Source organism: Panthera uncia, chromosome B1, assembly GCF_023721935.1.
Source record: "Panthera uncia isolate 11264 chromosome B1, Puncia_PCG_1.0, whole genome shotgun sequence".
In the NCBI taxonomy this organism is placed as follows: domain Eukaryota; kingdom Metazoa; phylum Chordata; class Mammalia; order Carnivora; family Felidae; genus Panthera; species Panthera uncia.
The window spans coordinates 63959080-63980528 of NC_064811.1; positions in this window are offsets into that span (position 1 = coordinate 63959080).

Consider the following 21449-nt stretch of genomic DNA (forward strand, 5'->3'; position numbering starts at 1 on the left):
GACTTCGGCTCAGGTCATGATCTTGCAGCTTGTGAGTTTGAGCCCCGCATCAGGCTCTGTGCTGACAGCTCAGAGCCTGGAGCCTGCTTTGGATTCTGTGTCTCCCTCTCTCTCTACACCACGCCCACTCACACTCTGTCTGTCTCTCTCAAAATAAATCAACATTAAGTTTTTCTTAAATCATATAATCTATATTGTTTTCAGTAAATATCTTTTTATGACATCCACAATGACAAATATGACTCTCCTGGAAGTTAAGTACCACACTGGAAGTGATTCATATCCACATTACATGTGGAGTGATTCATTACATGGTATCTACAGTGATTCAGAGGAAGAAAATAAATCTTCAGTATCTATAGGTGACAAAGCTTATTTAACTTTTATAGAATACAGTCATTACAAGTAGATTTCCCCGGTATCTGAACTAGTTCCTGAGAGTGAAGGAAATGTTTTGGGAAGGTTTGATTACTCCTAAATTAACATCTCTATGTATGACAACAGGGTCTGCATTTGGGATTAAGTGTATTTTAAATCCAGTTTCCCAGAACCAGATATGAGACTCTTGAGATTTGCATGCAGGATGTATACTGGAGCATGCTCTCAGGAGCAAAATGTTGGAGGGGTGAGGGAAGCAGGATGGTCAGAGGGAAGGTTGAAGCATGGCACAATTGCCAAGGAAGTCTCAGCCAACCCCAGTGGCAGCTCTGGAGTTCGGAATGGTCTTTTACAATGGTCCTGAATTGAGTGGGGCAATGCGGCCAGTGTTTGTGTCCCCTCACGGACCAGTCATTAAATGTGGGCTGCCCCTACAGAGGAAGCATACCCTTGGGCAAAGCAGCTTCCTCTGGCTTAGGGCCAGTATAAGAAGAACCTCAGCTGGGAGCTGTCAGCAGCCAAGCTCCTGGCTGTGGGGAATGAGTGCCTCAGTTCTGAAGCAGGAATCTAGGTGATGCAGCCACAGCATCCAGAACATCCACAAAAAGCCAGGAGATGTGGCAGCTTGGTTGACGAAAGCCTTATTTCGTGTGTAATGTCAGACCTTCACAAACTAGGTCAGGCTCAGAACGGTGTCCTGGAATGATAATGTCCTGTATCTGTCTCCCTTCTCCAGATCAGTTTTTCAGTGCTCAGTGGAATGCCTCTATAGTAGTACTATAGTCATATCCCATCTTCCTACACCTACACACTTCAATGTGACTTATTTTCTGAAGTGTAAAGCCAATCACATTAATCAACTGCCAATGAGAGACCACTTCCAAACGATTTAAGGCCCTCCACAACAGCAGCACAGATTAGCTCTCTATCCTTACCTCTGACAAGTCCCTCACATACACTAGGCTCCAGAGGAACCATGATAGTCACTGTACTATCATATATACAACTGCACCTTTGAGTCTCACCTCATTTGTGCCCCCGTTACCTGACATCATGTTCCAGGTGTCAAATTCGATCTCTTCTTTCTCTTCCTCTCCATTCCCTTACAGAACAATTCAGGCCGAAAGCCATTAGGTGGGTGCAAGCAAACAGTGTCAGGGTGGACAGGAGCTATAGTAGTCTAGAGCAGGGTGTCAGAAGCCAAGCAGATTGAGGAATTTCCTCCTGGTGCAGGGAGGGGCTTGCCTGGCATGGGGTGTTGGAGCCCAAGAAGAAGAAGAGAAATGTCCACATGGGATGGTAGTGGCCTAACATGAGGAGTCAGAGAATGGCCCAGGTGAGGAGATCATCTCTGAGTGTGTATGTGTGCATGTGTGTAGCCGTAGCACTGTCCAATATGAGGTTCCTGAGCCTAAGAGAGGAGAGAAGAACTTCTGTACAAGAGGGATGGTCATTGCGGAGTAGCTGGAGTCCAAGCATGGACTTCCATGCAGGCATGTCATGGAAGCTATACTGGAAGACAAGCTGTCCAGAATGTTGGAACCTGAGTGGGGCAATAAGGCAGCTGGTAGCACAGTGCAGGGTATAAGAACCAGCAGTGTGAAGAGGAATTCTGCACAAGGGAACCAGCTTGATGTGGAGCTTAACCCAAACAGAGTAAAGAGAGCTTCAGAAGAGGGAGCAGGCTGGCAGGGGATACTGAAACCCAAGTAATATAGAGAGGACTTTTTTGCAAATGTTACCCCCCCCACAGGGTGTAGAAAGTGCCCAGGCAATGCAGCAGCCAGGTACAGAGTGACAGAGTCTGAGTGGGGGTGCAGGGTGGTGACAATGTCAGAATTCCTGCAGGATGAAGGAATCAGTGTTGGGGGGAAGATAGCAGTGGTGACAAGAAAGTGGTTACATACAGAAGGATTGATAAATTAAGTAAATACAGATAGTGGAAGCTACATTTTTCACCATCAGATAAGGAAGCTACAAATTAGGAAATGGGAAAATAGTTATTCTCATAAGTCCTTGACACATCTTGACACAACTTGATTCATCTTCCAATTTTCAAATTCTAGTCATTTTGCTGTTCATCAGCATCCCAGCTAGGGAAGAAGTGAGAATCAAAGAAAACAGAATAGAAAAAGTTGCCTGAAATGGAGGACATCACGAATTCACTCACTGGACATCTAACTCCCCTCTACCATGTTTTTCTGCATGCTAGAAAAAACTTAATGTGGGCATTTCCTAAACTGCCCTACAGGTAGGTCTCCTTGTGGTTTAGAATCCACCCATATATGCTTATGCCAGACTTTGAATCAGAACCAAGTTTCAGGAGGAGAGATGATGGCATGAAGTATCGTTTTTGCTGGTGCAGGTCACAGCAAAGAAGGTGTGTGCAAGAGGCAGCATCTGGGACTCTTTAGGTGATTTCCTGGCCCACCTCCTCCCTGACCTCCACAGAGTGGGCAGGCAGCTCCCTTACAGCCCACTGTGGACTGCACTTGAAGAGTTGTTCCTGAACTCGGCCTTCACTTTCCTTCTTCAACAATCCACATGACTCTCTAAGCTGTTTACACTCCTTAACAAATACCTTTCATTTAAAGAAGCTATACTACATTCTGTTTTCAAAGACATCTATCTACAATTTCTAACATTATGTAATCTCTATGAACCTTAAGTTAGTCACTTTGCTGGCATCTATAGTTGCAATAAAAGGTTGTAAATGGAAGAAAAAAAGATAAGAAATTGTGAATTTTTGAATTACCCCTTGCATTTATTTGACATAATTCTTCTCCTTGATAAACTCAGATACTCTGGTGAAAAAGAGAAATTAGATTTTAAAAAAGAAGATCCAATCGACTTCTTTGAGAATCTTGCAAGATAAGTACAAATCTTCTTAGCTGATTATGGACACAGAAGTAGGAATTTTAAATAACAAATTCAAAGAATGGGAATGACTGTAGATAGAAACAGACAACTCAGAAGGGATACAAAACAAGTTACAGCTAGGAATGCTTAAAATTGCAAAGGACATAAGTAATCTTTCAATTTGCTTCTCCCAGACTATTTTAAACAAACAAGTTGCATGTTTACACCTACTTTTAAGAGGTTACAATACAGGATAGCTTGGAAGAATTTAAATTAGCCTTGTAATATTTATTTTATTATGTATTATAATAGTATAAAACTTGGAAAATAATACAAGTGAATTTTGATAACAATTTATAGTTAAGATACTTCTATCTACATTGTCTTTTTTTAATGTTTATTTATTTTTGAGAGGGAGAGACAGACAGACAGAGCATGAGTGGGGGAGAAGCAGAAAGAGAGGGAGACACAGAATCCAAAGCAGGCTCCAGACTCCGAGCTGTCAGCCCAGAGCCTGACCCGGGGCTCGAACTCACAAGCAGTGAGATCATGACCTGAGCCAAAGTCAGACACTTAGCCGACTGAGCCACCCAGGTGCCTCTATCCACATTGTCTTTTTGATAAATATTTCAAATTTTCAACCAGCTGGCCTTAGATGCTGGGTGCATTAAAAATTAACAGTATTCAATCTTAATTCTTCCTTATCTCTCACCTCAAAAGAAACAAACAAATAAAAAAGACTGAATGACCCTGGGAATTATACCTAAGGATGATACCTAAATGACAGAGTTCCTAGCTAACCCATTCAGCTGGGAAATTCAAGTTCGTTTTTGTTTTCTTGCCTGCAATCCGTCATGGGAAAGGGGCATCCTAGACCTTTGTCTCCACCATTTTCATAAAGCAAAAGAAAAAAATTAAGTCTCTTCTAAGCTAAGCACTAATTTAAAGATTTTGTAGGCAACATGAAAAAGAAAACTTTTTTTTTTGCTTGTTTCAAACTTTTTTATATAACATTTAAACAGTCACAGTGTTTCTGCTCCAAGATATTTAAGCTTTGGTATAAACTATTTTTTTAGATAAAAAAGTTTGAAATGTAATTTTGCTATTTGGAGTGCCTACCATAAGTACTACAATTAAAAAGATTTTTCATAGTTTGAGTCCTTGTGTTTCTCATGGAAACCGCTTGATTAGTGCATATCCAACTTTATTTTAACAGCACATATGGCACATAGATTATCTATCCCAGTTTTCTTGGGAAGTTCTTTGAAAGGAGCAGTAGGAAAGTTGTCAATCCCCAAATGGCCAATGGGTTTCATATGTAGCAAATTTGGCTAGCAAAAATACAACTTAAGTTCAATAATATTGGACCACAAGTGCCTGAGGATAATTTTTAAAGATAACTAAACCAGAGGTTTGCTTTTGACCCTGATCTTTTTACAGAGTTAATATAGCTTCATCAAATAAATGGAACTTCAATTGAAAAAATTCATTTTTACAAATGTTTTAAATGTATTAATCAAATAACTATTTGATCCTTACTCTCTGCAAAGCACTGATCTTTGGGATACCCAGAGTCTGTTAAGAAAGATACCCTAGTTATATATTTTACCGATTGAACTAAGATACTTAAACAAATAACCATAAGACAGAGAGTAAAGTGACATGATAGAGGGCAATAGAAATTCCAAAGAATGAGAAATTACTCTTAGCTGGAGAGATCAGGATTAATAAAAGAAAGAGCATTTAAACTGCATCTTAAAAGGTAGGTAGTACTTTTAAGATTAGTGCGGACAAAGGGAAGAAAGCTCCAGGAGGAAAAGGCATAACCAGCTTCCATCTGAGGGTGGGGAGTGATAGAAGCATAGCATCAGTTACTGAGTTGAGTACAAGAGCAAGCATATTTTTAAAAATAAGCACAACTTTTTCACTACCTTCCTTAGGTGTCTCATAGTATTACTTGTATCATAGTATTAATATTGTGTTTGGTTTTGTTTCTATTTTAGAGAGAGAGTACTTGAATGGGGGGGCGGAGAGGAGAAGAGAGAGAAAGAGAGAATCTTAAGCAAGCTTCACACTCAGCGTTCAGCTCAGAGCCCAACTCAGGGCTCAATACCAGGACCCTGGGATCATGATCTGAGACAAAATCAAGAAGCGGCAGCTCAGCCCACTGAGCCACCCAGGCACCCCAGCATTGTGTTTTAATCATGCATTTTATTATGCTTTCTCTGGAGTACTGTCATCATACTTTTAATAGGCTGACCACATATTATCTTAAAAGTTGATGCAAAGGCATTATGTATAGGAAATGTGCTTGGGGAAATGACAGTTCCCCTGTGTCCCACCCCAGCCCCCATCCAAGGGAACAGAATCATAGAATATGAATGTATAAAGCATCTAAAGGGCACAGAAACTTAATTTCAGTTGAGTGCTGAGTGCATGATGGGATAGAGTGGAAAACAAAACAAACAAATTTGGATAAGGTCCAATACATAGAATACTTTAGGTCAGTCCTGCCCACCATCTATTTTTATAAATAAAGTTTTATTGAACACAGCCATTCCTGTTTGTTTACTCACTGCTTGTGGCTACTTTTGTGCTACAATAGTAGAGTTGAGTAGTTGAGACACAAACCTTATGTTCCAGAAGCCTAAAGTATTTACTATCTGGTCTTTAATAAAAAAGGTTTTGAACCTCTACCTCAGGTAAAAACATTTTAGTGTATGTACATCTTTGTGTAGAAAAATTAAAGATAATAAATTTAAACATCAGAGAGGTTTGAACAGGCTATGCTTTTGGAAGGACACTCAGGTTACTGTGGCAAGACAAGTTAGAGAGGAGAGACACTGAGGAGCCAGGAGCCCTTAAAACTACTTGCAAAATAGATAAAATGTAGTATTATTACATTGCTTTTTATCTTGCCTTCAATGAAATACTATAGCCTAGATTCGCTCAAAATCGTAAATTTAACAGTAAAATCAGAAGAGTGACATTCTTTTTTTTTTAATTTTTTTTTTAATGTTTATTTATTTTTGACAGAGAGAGAGACAGAGCATGAGCAGGGGAGGGGCAGAGAGAGAGAGACAGACACAGAATCGAAAGCAGGCTCCAGGCTCTGAGCTGCCAGCACAGAGCCCGATGCGGGGCTCCAACTCACAGACTGCGAGATCATGACCTGAGCCGAAGTCGGACGCTCAACCGACTGAGCCACCCACGTGCCCCCAGAAGAGTGACATTCTTAAGAGGGGAAAGGTAAGGGAATTTCTACACCTCAGAGTAATATACATAGGTAAGACGTGCCTGGAAAAGAGTTGGAGATGGAGCGACTGTGCATGGACAGGATGGGAAGACACAGGGGAAACAACATATGGGAAATCTCATTGTTGGAATAGGGTCCCAGAATATCTTTATAGTTAATAGCAAGTCTGCCATTTCTAAAATAGTCTTGAATTCAATTCATGAAGATCATCCCAAGAAAGAGGTAAATGTGGTTATAGTATCAGATACCAATGTGAACCAGGTAAAGAAAAAATAAATATTGCTAAGCTATAAAATGTCTCATGGAAACTAAGGACAGGATTGTAATGGCACTTATGGATGGGACTACAGTCTACCCTGAAAAGTCAGGTCCCAATATCAAATTCTCAGGCAAGAAGGTTTTGCTGTGTTGATTTAGTTCGGATCAGGTGTCCACCCTGGACTGCAGGTCAAGTTCTGAGGCATGAACATGTAACTACTCATGAACATGTAACATGGCAGACAGGGTGCCGTCCCTAATGGTGAGAGGACATTTCCCAGAGATGGGAAGAGAACTTCCTAGGAAGATACTTCCAAATGTGTCCTCCACAAGAAGTGTAACACCTTTTGTAGAGAGTCAACAAAGAAGCAAGATTCACTTTGCAAAAATTCTGCTTTCAGCCACATTTTTTAGGATAACTCAGTTCCACAGAGTGCAATATCTGTATTGTATATACCAACCTATCCTATCTCCTCTCTCACATCAGACAAAGAAAAGGCTGAAAATGGCTTTTATAGATTAATTTTTAAACAATTATAGTCAACATCTTGATTGATAATCCAACCAACTACTAAAGAGAAATAAAATGCAGTGCATAGTTCAACCAACAAGCTACTGTTTTTGAAACTCTGACCTTGACAAATTTGCATTTTAAAGACATTCATTAATGATTTCCTTTCTGTGGCACAAATACTGAATATAAACCAAGGGAGCTGAGTATACACAGACATCAATATGTAAAAGATATTGCTGATAAATTCATTGCACCTTGAGGTGATTAGTTTAAAACTCATTGAATTTCTAGTCTTTGAATTAATGCCTTTTTTGTTCATACATGCTATAATACAAGAAGAATCATGTGGCAGTCAAAAAAATAAGCTAACACAGTTGATATCTTCACCATTCATCATATTCTTGACACTTCTAACAAAATGGTTTTCCACCCTGAATTGACAGTCCAAACAGAGGGACTTCACATAGAATTTTAAACTGCATTCATGTTAGATGCTATCACAACACAATACCAAACTCATGAGATCAAACAAATAATTTCTCTTTTCCCTGATGCAGACTTAAGAAGCGTATCATCCCTTTTAACTAGTAATCCTTCTTACAAGAGTATCTTGTAGGAGATAAAGTGCATTGACATTCTTCATACATTACTCTATGCTGGGATTTAAACTGAAAGCTAGTTCCATGGGGAAACAAGGAGAAAAAGAATAGTGTTTTAAACTTTCCTTCTGTGGCTTACCAAGAAAATTAATAGTGCAGACTAAAATATATATATGTGAATGTGAAATAAATTTCTGAAGCATTATGACAAATATTTGCAATCACCTCTTTGCTCAAAGCTACAAGCTGTTCCATTTCCAGTATATAGGAGGATAAGCCCTATGATTGGATAGTCAGACTTCCACTAGCAAAACAGATATTTAATATTCTTGATCCTAATGATTCAGGAAAAAGTTCTGGATTTTATTGGGGGAGTATTTTTCCTCTCCCTCTTTGTCCTCTCACCTTACTTTGCTGACTTATTGATCCCTATTTATACACATATGTCTCTGAAACATTTGCTTGTGAGCACGTAGATGAATTACTTCCCATATATTAGCCTTAGGACCTGCCTCAGATAAAGAAGGTGTTCTTTCCTTTTTACCTGTGCCTTTAATTTTTGCATCTTCTTGAGATTAAACATTCATTTCTTCCAAACTTTCCTCTCTGGTGCTGCACTTGGAGCTTTTATACAAATTATATATTCCGACCTTCACAATTACTTTTCATCTTTTCTCGATGAGAAAATTGAGGCATAGAAAATCCAGACTTAGCTAGTATACATTGTGGAGCAGAGACTTAAATTCAAGTCTTTAGATGGATGCCACATGTAGTTTCCTTTCCTTTCCACAATGCCTTGGTCCTTGCTCTACATGGCCTTCCCACTGAAGGGCACAACTTCTCAGGCAGGCCTCTCTACACAGGTCTCTGCTTCTAGAATCTTATCCTTCCTGATCTATCCATTCCCCATCCCTTATAAATCATCTCTCTATTAAACTATCTTTTTGAATGTTTTCTGTTTCCTGCCAGCAACCTGATTAGCATGGTGTAACCCTAAATAGCATTCTCCGACTCTCTACCAACTTCTATCCCACTGCCCATTTCTACCATGCTCCATCTCAACTGCTCTGTCCCTTGCTCCCACTGAAGTACTCACTCCTGCTATCTTTGTTCTGGACAAACAAGCTCATCAAGCTTTCCTCATCAAAAGAAAATAATCTGATTTTTTTAAACATTCACATTAATATTTAGATCACTAATAAATAAGTAATGTATTACCTTTCTACCCCATTTCCAACTGGCCAACAGTATTTGCATATTTGCCTTAATCTCAAAGAATAAACATCTCATGTCAGCATGCCAGGCATCTGCTGCAGGTGGCTTACGATCAGATGTTCTTGACCATTAAGCTCAAAAGTCTGTAGTTAAGAGGAGGGGTTTACAGCATTGAACTTACTCTCTCCCTATTTTGAATCTGATTGGTAATAAAAGCATCTAATAGATAAAACTTGATAGGTAATACATTAAATTAAACAAGAGTAAAAGAGTGTGTTTAGAAGGAAAATTTCCAAAGAGCTTTCAATACAGAATGCTTATATATGGTCTCCAATTCTAAGCATATGGGCAGTTTGCTTCACTAAAAATAAATCAATAAATCAATCAATGACATAATATAGTCAAATAGTTTTCAATGAACATATTCTTTGTCATCCCATGTAATTTTCCTATCTAATATGCAGGCAAGAAGTCTTGTATACATTTCAACTAAATAAAATATGAATATAAAAAATATAACCATTTAAGAATTTCCTATGGACTTTTTTTAAGTAGGCACATTAGAGAGGATTGGAGACTGGATTGTCTGTACATTATCAAATAATAACCCAAATAAAAATATGCTTCCAGACATGTACAGATGGCTGTTTTATAATCACTGAAACTTAAGAAATGATGAAATATGGCTGGCCTTTAGGTTTCCTGGATGAAGACTAATACAGGATGATTTAGCATCTGAGGATCCAGAGGATGTATAACAAGTGTTATCACCAAAATAATGTTGGATAAAGTCTTCAGCCGAGCAGAAGTTAGAAAGCAGCCTGGGGCCTTGGGAACCTTCTGTCTGGCCTGTGGCATTGTTATCTGCCACAGTATCTAGTCTGTACAGAAACCTTATTTTAATTTCACTTGGGATCCATATGTTTCTGCCGACCTTTCCTTGCAAAGATGACTTTTTTCCCACATTTTGCTATTTTCTGCTTTCTAAGCATGTGGGTATTTTTTAAAATTCTTTTGGTTTTGTTGAAGTGACATTTCACTAGCTAAGACAAACAAAGCTTCCAACATAAGGGTGGTGATTAAAAGAGTTTGATAGTATCTTAAATGTACACACAATATAAAGAATATCACAGACTGTGCATTCTATACTCTGACACTAGCACCTACGCTTCTAATGGCAGATTTGTTTAATCCAATAGATTAATCATCTTTAGCTTCATTCTTACCAAAACGAACTCGAGTTCATTTTAGTTAATTGTTGGGTTTTCTTTTAATGCACTTAAAAGAATATTAGAAAACCATATGGATATATTACTCATTTTTAATCCCTGCAGAACTGTTTTCCAACTGTCATTTAAAATACAGAATACTCAAGAAGGCATGACTGGAATGTGACTTGATATAAGAGAAGGCTTTAACCTAACCAACTGTACTGATACAGCTAAAGAATAAATGTCACCAGATGGTCTGCATGAAGTCAAGGAACACAATTCTGTCAGTGTAGTTTCAGCACCACCCAGAGATGAAGGTGACTTGGCCAGCTGACATGGACATTCTGGTTGCTTGGCAAATATACCCTTAGAGTGTGTTGGGGGACATCATGTGTCATAATTTGATGATATGAGTCATTTAAAACATCCCATAACTGTTCTGAATGTATTTCTACCAACTCATTTGAATCTCCATGGAAATGTTTTCTGGTTTTTTGGGGTTTTTTTTACATGGAAGAGAATGTGCAAAGCAGGTGATACTAGTATTTTAGCTCATTTGGCAATTGTATTTTTCACTGAAAATTAAGAAACAAATTGTCGCACTGCATTATAAAAATAGGTAGATGTAACAAAATTATTATTTCTATTTTGCTTCCATAGCTATGCTAATGGTTAGGCAACTTTTACAGTTTCCTTTTCTTTTTACCAGTCTTCCCCATTTTTTACCTCCAGCTATGAACTGTTATCCTATGTATTTTGCAGGGCAGTTATGAAAATAAAGTGAAAAGATATATTAAATGTAACAACTATGTAATTTTGTAATTAAAAATAGTGCCTTCCACATTGCAGATATTCAGTAAATTCTTCACATTTATTTACATGCCACCTTGTTCCACAAAGAAGTTAAGGTGATACAGCAAAAGATTATTTAGGAAATTTATCTCTCATCTTTCTTTCTAGAATTGGCATTCTTTCTTTTAATCTGGTTCTACTCCTCACTCACCTCTCCTTCTTTTTATATACTGTCTGTGCGTATGTATGTGTGTGTACTCAGAGCCAAATATTTATTCCTCTCCTTACTCTGATTTTTCTTCCCATCTTTCACAAAATATTGTCATAATAGTCTTGCTTAAGTTTTTTTGTGTATATACTATTTAAATATACTATTTCACTTAATATTCAAAATAACCCTAAAATGTAGCTATTGTTTATTGACTGCTTACTGTCTGCTTGATCCTATTTTTCCATTTACCAAGGAAAGAACTAAGTTCTTTAGAAAAGTTTAGAAAATTTAAGCAATATGACCAAGGTCACAGAGCTTATAGGTAGAGAAGCTAAACCTTGAATCCAGATTTGACTTCATGGCACTCTTCTGATTGTCTTTATATTTTTATTTTTTATAAAGTAACACATTTCTCCTTTACTTACCCAACTCCCAATCCTTGATAGAAGGAGAAAAATTGACAAATACATTTTCAAATATTTGAAAATAAGCAGCATTTTCTGCTATTATCTCTATGTTTTCAATACTATGTAATTACAAGTAACATGCTTATTGTGTGTGATATATCCTGATTTTTTTTTGTTAATGATTGCATTCTATAAAAGAGGGGATTTAACTCCCTATACCACTGCCTCACATGCAAACATTTCCTTCCCCCCATCCTTCCATTCCAGAAAAGCTGTATTCCTGATAATATCTGTAGGTCTTTTTTCATGAGCTATGTTTTTACAGAGAAGAATCCTACAATCTCCTGCCTGAGGAATATAAAGTTATCCTCCAGTATTCTGGATGTTAAGAATGCCATGCAAAGGGGTTCTGAAGGTCTCATTTTTCAGAATGTAGACTTTCACATTTCCCCCATATTTATTATGGTGTCTCCCCAGCATATCCATGCTTAACGGTATCTGATATCTCCAAGAGGAGAACGTCTATGACTCAACCAGTTAACCTCCAAGCTTCTGCATGGGGAGAAGTAGGAATAAGGAGGAATGGGAACTCCTTATAACACTATCAACCTGTTCATGCTGTCAGCTCTGCCCTGCATTCTCACCTTCAGGAGCACCTGGTGGTTTCAATTTGGGAGCCTTTCCAGGGTTCAGCAATTTTAATTAACTTATTGGTAGGCTTAGGTTTCAGCTTTCCTAGATCTGCTAAGTCAGTTACCATTCATCCATCTGCTTGGCAGCTTCCAAAATTATCTGTTGTTCCAAAAATGTACTGGAATGTTAAGTGAGTGATTGAGAGGTGAATTCTTCCACTTCGAATTAGCAAGCCAGATCAACCAATGAGAACACACTTGCCCACAGAGTTCTCAGGATCCTGGCCTTCTCCAAGTCTATTTAGGGAAAGGGAATGTTGGTTGAGAGCGGAAATTACAGATTATCCATTCAAGTCTATTATTAAATAACTTTATGTTACTTATAAATTACTTATAAGATCCATACTTCCCTATTATTTCACATAGACTTTTAGCTTGACTACTTGCAAACAATCCCTCTCCTTGGACCGTGTATGCTCTTGTCAGTATATCCCCAGTGCCAAACATGCTGCCTGACCTATAATTGGTGCTCAATAAATGTTTGCTGAAAGAATGAACACAAAGAGCTATCCCTCAGGTAGAGGTTTAGTTCATTTCAGCAGGAAATGATTATGATTCATGATTATAAAGAACATCAGTGAAATCCTCATGAAAAACTTCCTTGTACTTCCTTGTTCACAAGTAATACAAGAATATGAATTTTATTTTATTTTATTTTATTTTATTGAAGTTATACCAGTGAAAGAGTCTTGGCATCAGGCAGAGAGACATTGGAGAAGACAAAAAAATAAGATTAATACTATTATAAGAATATGAATCCTTTTAAAGATATTCTACCTAGTGTCTACTTTGGATAGACACTGAAAATTTAAGAGGAAAAAATGCATATAATTTATATATGCTTCACATTTGAATCTCATCTTCAAACTCAGATGTTCAAGAATTTAAATATTATTTCCTTAGCTCTAACTACTAAATTCCTACTGGGGTAGAAAGCCCTCGATATAATTAAACTTCTCAGTCAATACCAGTGATTCCACACTCCCTTTTTTTTAGGGTGCAGCTACAATCAGAGGGGTTTCTTTAGTACCAAGGCATTTATATGAGTGGAAGGAGTAAAGAAAGGACAGGTAGAATCTGGTCCTCAGTGTCATCTATCTGCATGGCAGGTACCAACCAATTCACTCTGCAAAGAGGGAGGGGTGAAGGATGGATGGGCTTAGGAGAAAGGACAGCGGGAATAGAAAATGCCAAGAAAAACTTGATTAATATCTCAAAAGTATTATCCCACCCTTTTCAGTTGGAATCCCATGGAGTTGATCAACTTCAATTTTAATTTTATCACATCTTTCCCAAACCTCTTCCTTGTCTTATTTGTCTTTCCAGGAGTTCCCTGCACCCCCTTCCCACATTCCCCAGTGGTTTATTTCGCCTGGCCCAGGCTGTTTGTTTCTCTCTCACAGTTGTCTTGCTGCCAGTAGGGTGGGATGACCAGGCTGAGCCAAGCTATCCGGATAATGTCACTCCTGGCAGGAAGAGAGATTTGCAACAGTAACACACATTGCGCCCTCCTCACATTCCGGACACTCCCAGGAATCATGTGGGGCCCACTTGTACAAAATTGGCTCTCCACTTCATTCATCTGGCAGCCAAGACCCATAAACTAAATCTGGTTTCCAGCAACAGCAGTGGTAACATCGATATCAAAACTAGTTTGGTCCATTCCACAAATGTAAAATTTTTTTTTAATTTGTTTTGACAAATACTCCTGTGAGCAGTGTTTCTGGAGACCACCTCCAACCATATTTTTACTGAGAACTTGTCTTTTTATGAATCATAACAATAATAACAACTGACATACAGTGAACCTTTTTCTGGACTTAGGCTAAATGCTTTACATAAACTTTCTCATTAAATCCCCATCATGATCTCATCTCCATTTTACAGATAAAGAAATAGGATTATAGAGAGCAGTTACATTATTTTCCTAAAGTCACAGAGCTGGTAAATACTGAGTCCAGAATTAACCAGGAATTATGCCAGAACCTGAACTCTTTAACTACTATCATATTCAGCAAGACAAATTGGTGTAAGAATTTAAGTAAACTGTAATTTAAAAGATAGTACCAAGAAATTAGATGTTATTAGGAAAAATCATATTAGCTGTTCTAGGTTAAAATAATATTTATTTACCAATGAAATATTAGCACATATGTATAAATAATACTGAAATGTAACCTGAAGAAAGTGAGAGTGAATGGGTCCATTTTTCTTTAACTTTAGAAACACATTCATAACTATCACAGTGATGAAACCACTAACCAGAGAGCCAAAAACAAAACAAAACAAATAAACCAAAAAACATATCCCATTTCGTTTCTGCCTCTATTCCTTTTTACAATTTTATTCTTCTGGTATTAGATAAAAAATACGATGGAAATGTACATTTATTTATCCTCATGGTATAAAAAGATAACCTGACAGGGCTGAGCCACTACTAAGCTAAGAGTCAAAAACTACATTCAGTCCAACTCAACCACTAACCAGCTATAAGAACTTAGTAGACATGTCTCCTGATCTCTGTCTTAAAGAAACATGCAAAATAAGAGGGCTAGACTGAATAAACTTGTGGGTTCTTTCCAGCTTGAACATTCTTTTATGTCAATCATGTAGCTCAAATTACGAATATATCTTTTCTGAATTAGCAGGCCCAGAGGGAGCTCTTGAAGAAGAAATATATAACAGGAAATTAAAAATAAGTAAGAATCTATCATTACAGATTGAGCCGAAAGTTGCATATTTCTAAAAGGTCAGTAATCTTATTTGCTCAACTGCTATATAAATGCAGTGAAAATGACCCAATAATAGCCTTTTTAGGCCATATAGGGACTTCTATCTTAAATACTATTCTACCTCTCGGTGTCGTACTGCTCCTTTTACTCTGTGTTCTCACCATAAACGTGGTTTACTCCAAGAATTTTTCCTTGGCTCTCTCAGGAGAAAAATAAACCCACCCTTAGCATGCTGTGAATTTCCTAATAGAGTCTTTTTATAATTTATTGTAATTGCTTACGAATCGACTTTTTCTTCTGACAACATCGTAAGCTCTGAGACTGTCTCTTCCTTACTAGCACCTGCAAGAGTTGCTGGCACATGTAGTTGCTCAGTGAATGTTGACTAAAATTTTCTCCAGTCCAATTTCCTCACTTATAGATGAAAAACTGCAGCCCCTGGACACAAAACTCCTGGCAAAGAGCTCTTTTCACCACACAACACTGTCTCTCAAACTTTGAAGTATGCATTATATATTTTCAGACTAGCTTTAAGTAGAGACAGGGATGATAATAACTATATTATAAAATGCAAATATGCTAAGACATATGTGGAGTTAAAAAAAGTCTTGCCCTAGATAAATGCAAGCAGAAAAAATTTAAAGGCACTAGCTGATTGTGAGATACAGATAAGATCAAAGAAGTTGCAGACAATTCCTCAGCCTTTAAATCGGATTACAACCATGACCAGTTAAAGACATAAGGTGTTTATTCCCAGGACCTGGCAAAAAAAAAAAAAAAAAAAAAAAAAAGGAAAAATCCAGAGTTCTCAGAAGAAAAGGGGAAGTTTGAAAAATTTAACATCTCATTTATAGATAAACAAGAATGATTTGTAAAGACACACGCACACAATACCATCACCACCACCATCATCATATGTATGCAAGAGTTTTTAGGGTTATAACAATATCCACAGGTGTACCTGTGCATCATATGAAAACAGTCTGGATAAACTCTAAAATTACAAAAGATTGAATGAGTTGTCACCACATGACACTGTGGATCAAACTCTGGACACATGATTTTATTCCTAAATCTGACTCTGACTCATTGGATCATTTTTGGGTAGCTAACACTCCCAGAGTCCTCTGCAGGCAAAATGAAAGCACCCAGTGGTCACGGACCTGAAGCCTTCACCAGCTCATCTGGAAAACTGAATGAAGAAGTCTGGGAAGGGGAGTGGAAAGGATAAGACAGACACCAGAAGAAAAGAGAGTAAAAGAAAGCTAATTGAGGTCCTTAGCATAAGGCCTTCAAACAGCCCACTTCTCACCTTTTATCTAATTGGTATTTTTTGGTGCTGCCGCAGTTATTGGGGTCCATGAAAAAACAGCATGGAAACAAAAAACAATAAAGATGGCAGATTAAAAAGAGGAAAAGGCCTTTTTAATATTACTTGAAGAGATTCTTGTGATCGAATATGGTTTAATATAACAGAAGAATTCATTGAAAATAAGTGATTTATATTCTATAATCAAACTATGTATAGCTCACTAAAAAATTTAAAATAAGCACCTTATACACATTCAATCTAGCATCCACATATATACATATACTGAAAACTGACAATAGTTCAGAATTTGTATATTAATGTGATATTAATATCCCCCTGAGTAGGGGATATGACTAAGGGATATTTCTTGCTTGTTTCTAGTTAGAACCTTTTCTCTTTTCTTATTTCCAAATTGCTGAAAAGCAGCCTTTTTCCAATGCGTTTGGAAGGAAAAACAAATATATCATTTCCCCATGTAAATCCTCCAATCATTTTGTTATGAAAATCTATCCTGCACCACCATCAAATGTAAATATCCCAAGCTCCCTAGGATATGTCAGCAAAAATCTGCCTCAAAGGCAAAGGGTTCATATTAATATAGGACAAATAAGCCTTCCACATTGGAGAATACATACAAATATTTAGAATATTATCAAATATTTTATCTGTTGCAGTTTAGATGTTATTAATAAAACTTACAATAATAAAAATAGAATGCTTGTGTACATTGGTAAGTGAAACAATGCTTGAAAAATAGAAAAGGTGGTAGATGTTTTAAGTGGGATTTTTTAAGTAAAAAATATGTATCATTTAAAAATATGTCGAAAATGTAAAACAGAACATCAAAACTTAGGAGAGACAAAAGAGATCCTTTAGATCACTTTAAGGAAAAGGAATCTGTCAGCGCTAAGTGACTGAAAGTATAAGAACTCAACCCAGGCTTCTGTACAAGACTTTTTAAACCTTTACTAACAGAACAAATGGGGGAAGGGGAAGATCACTTGTTCAAGGCCATGCTATTCCACCTCACCTAATTTGACTTTGTGTTCTTTATCAGTCTCAAACCCTGAGTGGATTCCCCAACTTCTCCCTCGTCATTCTCCTTTGCACTCTCCGCAGCTGGGCTGTGTCTAGTTTTTCTTTTTGCATACTTAGAAAAACATGCCAAACTAAACGCATTGCTCCCATCTCAGTGTCATTTTATAAAATTCTCAGGTTCCCCGATTTTCCTCTCAACTTCTCTTAAAGAAAGAGAAACCCTTAGAATAACAAATGATCACTCCTTCACCAGGAGTAGGGATGGGAAGAAATAATAACCCAAGGGAGAAAAAGTGATAAAAAACAACTGCTTATAGTGGCGTTTGGAGAAAATTATGTAAATATTTATGCAAAGACAGCTTTGCAGAACACATCGAGATGCATCAGAACCGCTTGTGCCAGTGCGCACAGGCAGCCTCACAGTTGGATCAACAGCCTGAAAAGCAGATGTGCCAATTTCCTGTATTTGATTATGATGATTCCTAATTATGCCAAAGCTGTGGCAATGTCCTTCCCTAGAATGACTCTTAATTTTGTTTTGCTAAACCACACACACAACCTGTTTTGGACGTGTAATTCATTGTCACGTTAAGTCTATGAAATACTCATTCGCTTGCCTAATAGTTCTGAGGACAATGGCTCACATGAATACTGTTTTCTCTTCTAATTTGGCATTTTCAAGCATGCAGGGGAAAAAAGAAAGAAAACATGCATAGTGATAGAGCCATGCTGTTTAACATCGATGAGGCTTAGGCTTGTCCACCATGGTCTACAACTGGAAATAATACCATTATATGGTTATTCTTAAAAGGGCAGTTTCTTTCTTGCTTTCCTTGCGTTTACAATGACAATATCATTGTCAACAAAAAAAAAGCAAGAAAGAAACTGCCCATAAAAAAAAAACAACCACAGCATCATTTAGATTAGGGATCGACTATAAGCCACAGTAAGCTGATAATACCTTTATCAGATGTCAAAATTAACAAGTAGCTTGACCCAACTGTATGGTAGTTGGAGGTGGAAAAGCAAAATATGACTGATTCAGTGGTCACAGAACCTTCCATATGAACCTTGAATTTTTCTGGCATATATGTCTGCTAACCTATCTTTAACAGATACTATATCCTTTTGCATTTCAGACCCCACAACTGATACTCATATCTGCTTTATAATTTAAAATGAGCTTTCCACTCATAAACCTTTATTTGCACTGAACAACAATCCAGTGAGGTCAGTACTGTTATTATCTTTATTTATACACGTAGAAATAAGTACAGAGAAATAAGTACAAGTACATGTACTTGTAAATTACATGTACAAGCACTAGAATCTGGACTTCAACTTGTAAATAGATCGATAACTATCAATTGAGCAATAAAGTAAAAAAAAAAAAAGATTGAGCATCTATTTATTAACTAGGCATGACCCTTGTAAAGAATAGTGACACAGGCAGAGCTGGGCTCAGCTCCTTTTTGTCTCCAACTTTTAACAAACTGTAAATATGTCTCTGTCCCTCCAGGAATCTAGTGGCTTCCTGCTTTTCTTTACCTTTCTCTACCTAAATTCTAGATCTTTCTCTCCAATTTTTTCTCCAATCGTTCTCTCCAATTTTGCTCCTTCATAAACCTAATCCAGATTCACTTGCCATGGAAAAACCTGAGGACCTGATTGTGATTTCTGCTACATTGTGAGCTTAATGAAGGGAGACCTTTAGTCTGTTTTCTTCATTCATCTCCAGCAGAACCTTGAGTGGTGCCTGGAACACTGTAGACCTCAATAAATATCTGTTGAATATAGTTGGAGTCCATACTTAAACTCATTTTTAAAAAACTATCTAACAGTCTTAATTTGGGTTTTCTAAACTAGACACCAGAGAAGGACTCAGATTGAGGTAGTTTATACAGAAAATAAACTCTGGAAGCAGAAATGAGGGAGTTATAGGGGAGTGCATTAGGGGAGGAGCAAACCCAACACAAAGTTTTGTAATCAAGTTCATTTTCTAGGTGACAGGAGCTCAGCTCCCCCCCCCCCCACCTAGTCCCCTGCCCAGAACCTCTTAGCTATGTACAGAACACTCACAGAACTCTCCACTCAAGAAACAAGAGATGGGATCATTTAGCTGTGGCTCTTTTGAACGACAGCCACCCTGAGAATGTTCATATCCCCATACCTCCAAGAAGTACAGGTAGGTTGCCATAACTTTAGAGAAGTCCCTGAAGAAGAAAGTAGAAATACATAGTATAGTAAATGCTATCTACATGAGAGGAGTCTGAGCCTATGGGAACAAACTAAACATGGTAGCAACAGCTAATATTATATGTGGCAAAGAGGATGTGTAACAAAGAACCAAAGTACACGCTCTACCAACAAAAAAGAAAATCAAGAGATATTAGTGTTATTTATTATTCTAGCTACTAAAACTAGAAGAAGTTCTGGAATTCTGAAAATACTGGAATACTGACATACTGCTTTTTAGGCATGCAATCAAGAATAGCTTTTTTGGGGCACCTGGGTGGCTCAGTTGGTTGACCGTCCAACTTTAGCTAATGGGTTCAAACCCCACATCAGGCTCACTGCTGTCAGCACAGTGCCCGCTTCAGATCCTCTGTTCCCCTTTCTCTCTCTCATTCTGCCCTTCCCCCTTCATGCTCTCTCTCTCTCTCTCTCTCTCTCTCAAAAATAAAATAAACATTACAAAAAAAAAAAAAGAACAACTTTTTATAAAGGATTGAGAATGCGTGACATTTTAATAATAAAGGAACAAGGAGTGCCTGGGTGGCTCAGTAGGTTAAACATCTAACTTCAACTCAGGTCAGGATCTCGAGGTTTGTGAGTTAGAGCCAGCGTAGGGCTCTGTGCTGACAGCTTGCTCAGAGCTTATAGGCTGGTCCGGATTCTGTCTGCCTTTCTCTCTGCCCCTCCCAGGCTCACACTCTGTCACTCTCAAAAATAAATAAACATTAAAAAAAAATTGATAATAAAGGAACAAGTAAGAAAGTGTTTGTCAAGCTGAATCTGTAGATATAACTCCTCAAAGTCTGAGGACAAGTTTTTGGGGGATTTTTAGGTTTGAAGAATGTACACATACAATAGTATATAGTAGGTATATGTTATATGTAGAATATAATATAGTATACTAATTGTATATGTATAATATATACATAATATATATACTATTATACTGTGTATTATATACACATTATATATTTATGCCCAATATTTTTGTTTTAATTAAAGAATCATTATGATAAAATAGTTTAGTTCATCTCTCAGGGTCCATAAGAACACTTTTAGAAGGAATTCTCACCTTACTTAAATTGAAAAAAATTGACTCAGGATATAATATGCACTCAGGACCAAACAACCTTATCAGATATTAAGAAAACCATGGAGGCTTAAAATACATTTGTATTGGGGCACTTGGGGGGCACAGTTGGTTAAGCGTCTGACGTCGGTTCAGGTCATGATCTTGCCATTCCCAAGTTTGAGCCCCACGTCAGACTCTGTGCTGACAGCTCAGAGCCCTGAGCCTTCTTCAGATTCTGTGTCTCCCTCTCTCTCTCTTTTCCTCCCCAGCTTGTGCTCTGTCTCTCTCTCGCTCTCTCAGAAATAAATAAGCATTCAACGACACCAAAAAATTTTAAATACAGTTGTACTATAGAAGCAACTATTATATCATAACTATCACACATTAAATCTTTAGATGCTACAGAAGTAATTAGGTGACAGAATCAAAGTACCTGCTCTAAGGAATTCATACTGCAACTAGCTGGGAAAATAAGTCACTCGTTGTACTAGCCCTATAACCAAGGCATTATACTTGCCAAATAAAAGGTGAGGGAATAATCCACAGGAGGCAACAATGCTATGAGCTTGATTACAAAAAGTGACTTCACAAACATGATGAAATTTGGAGTAGGACTTCTAAGTGCAAAGGATAAATATGGAAGAAGAAGAGTTTTCCAGTCAATAGGA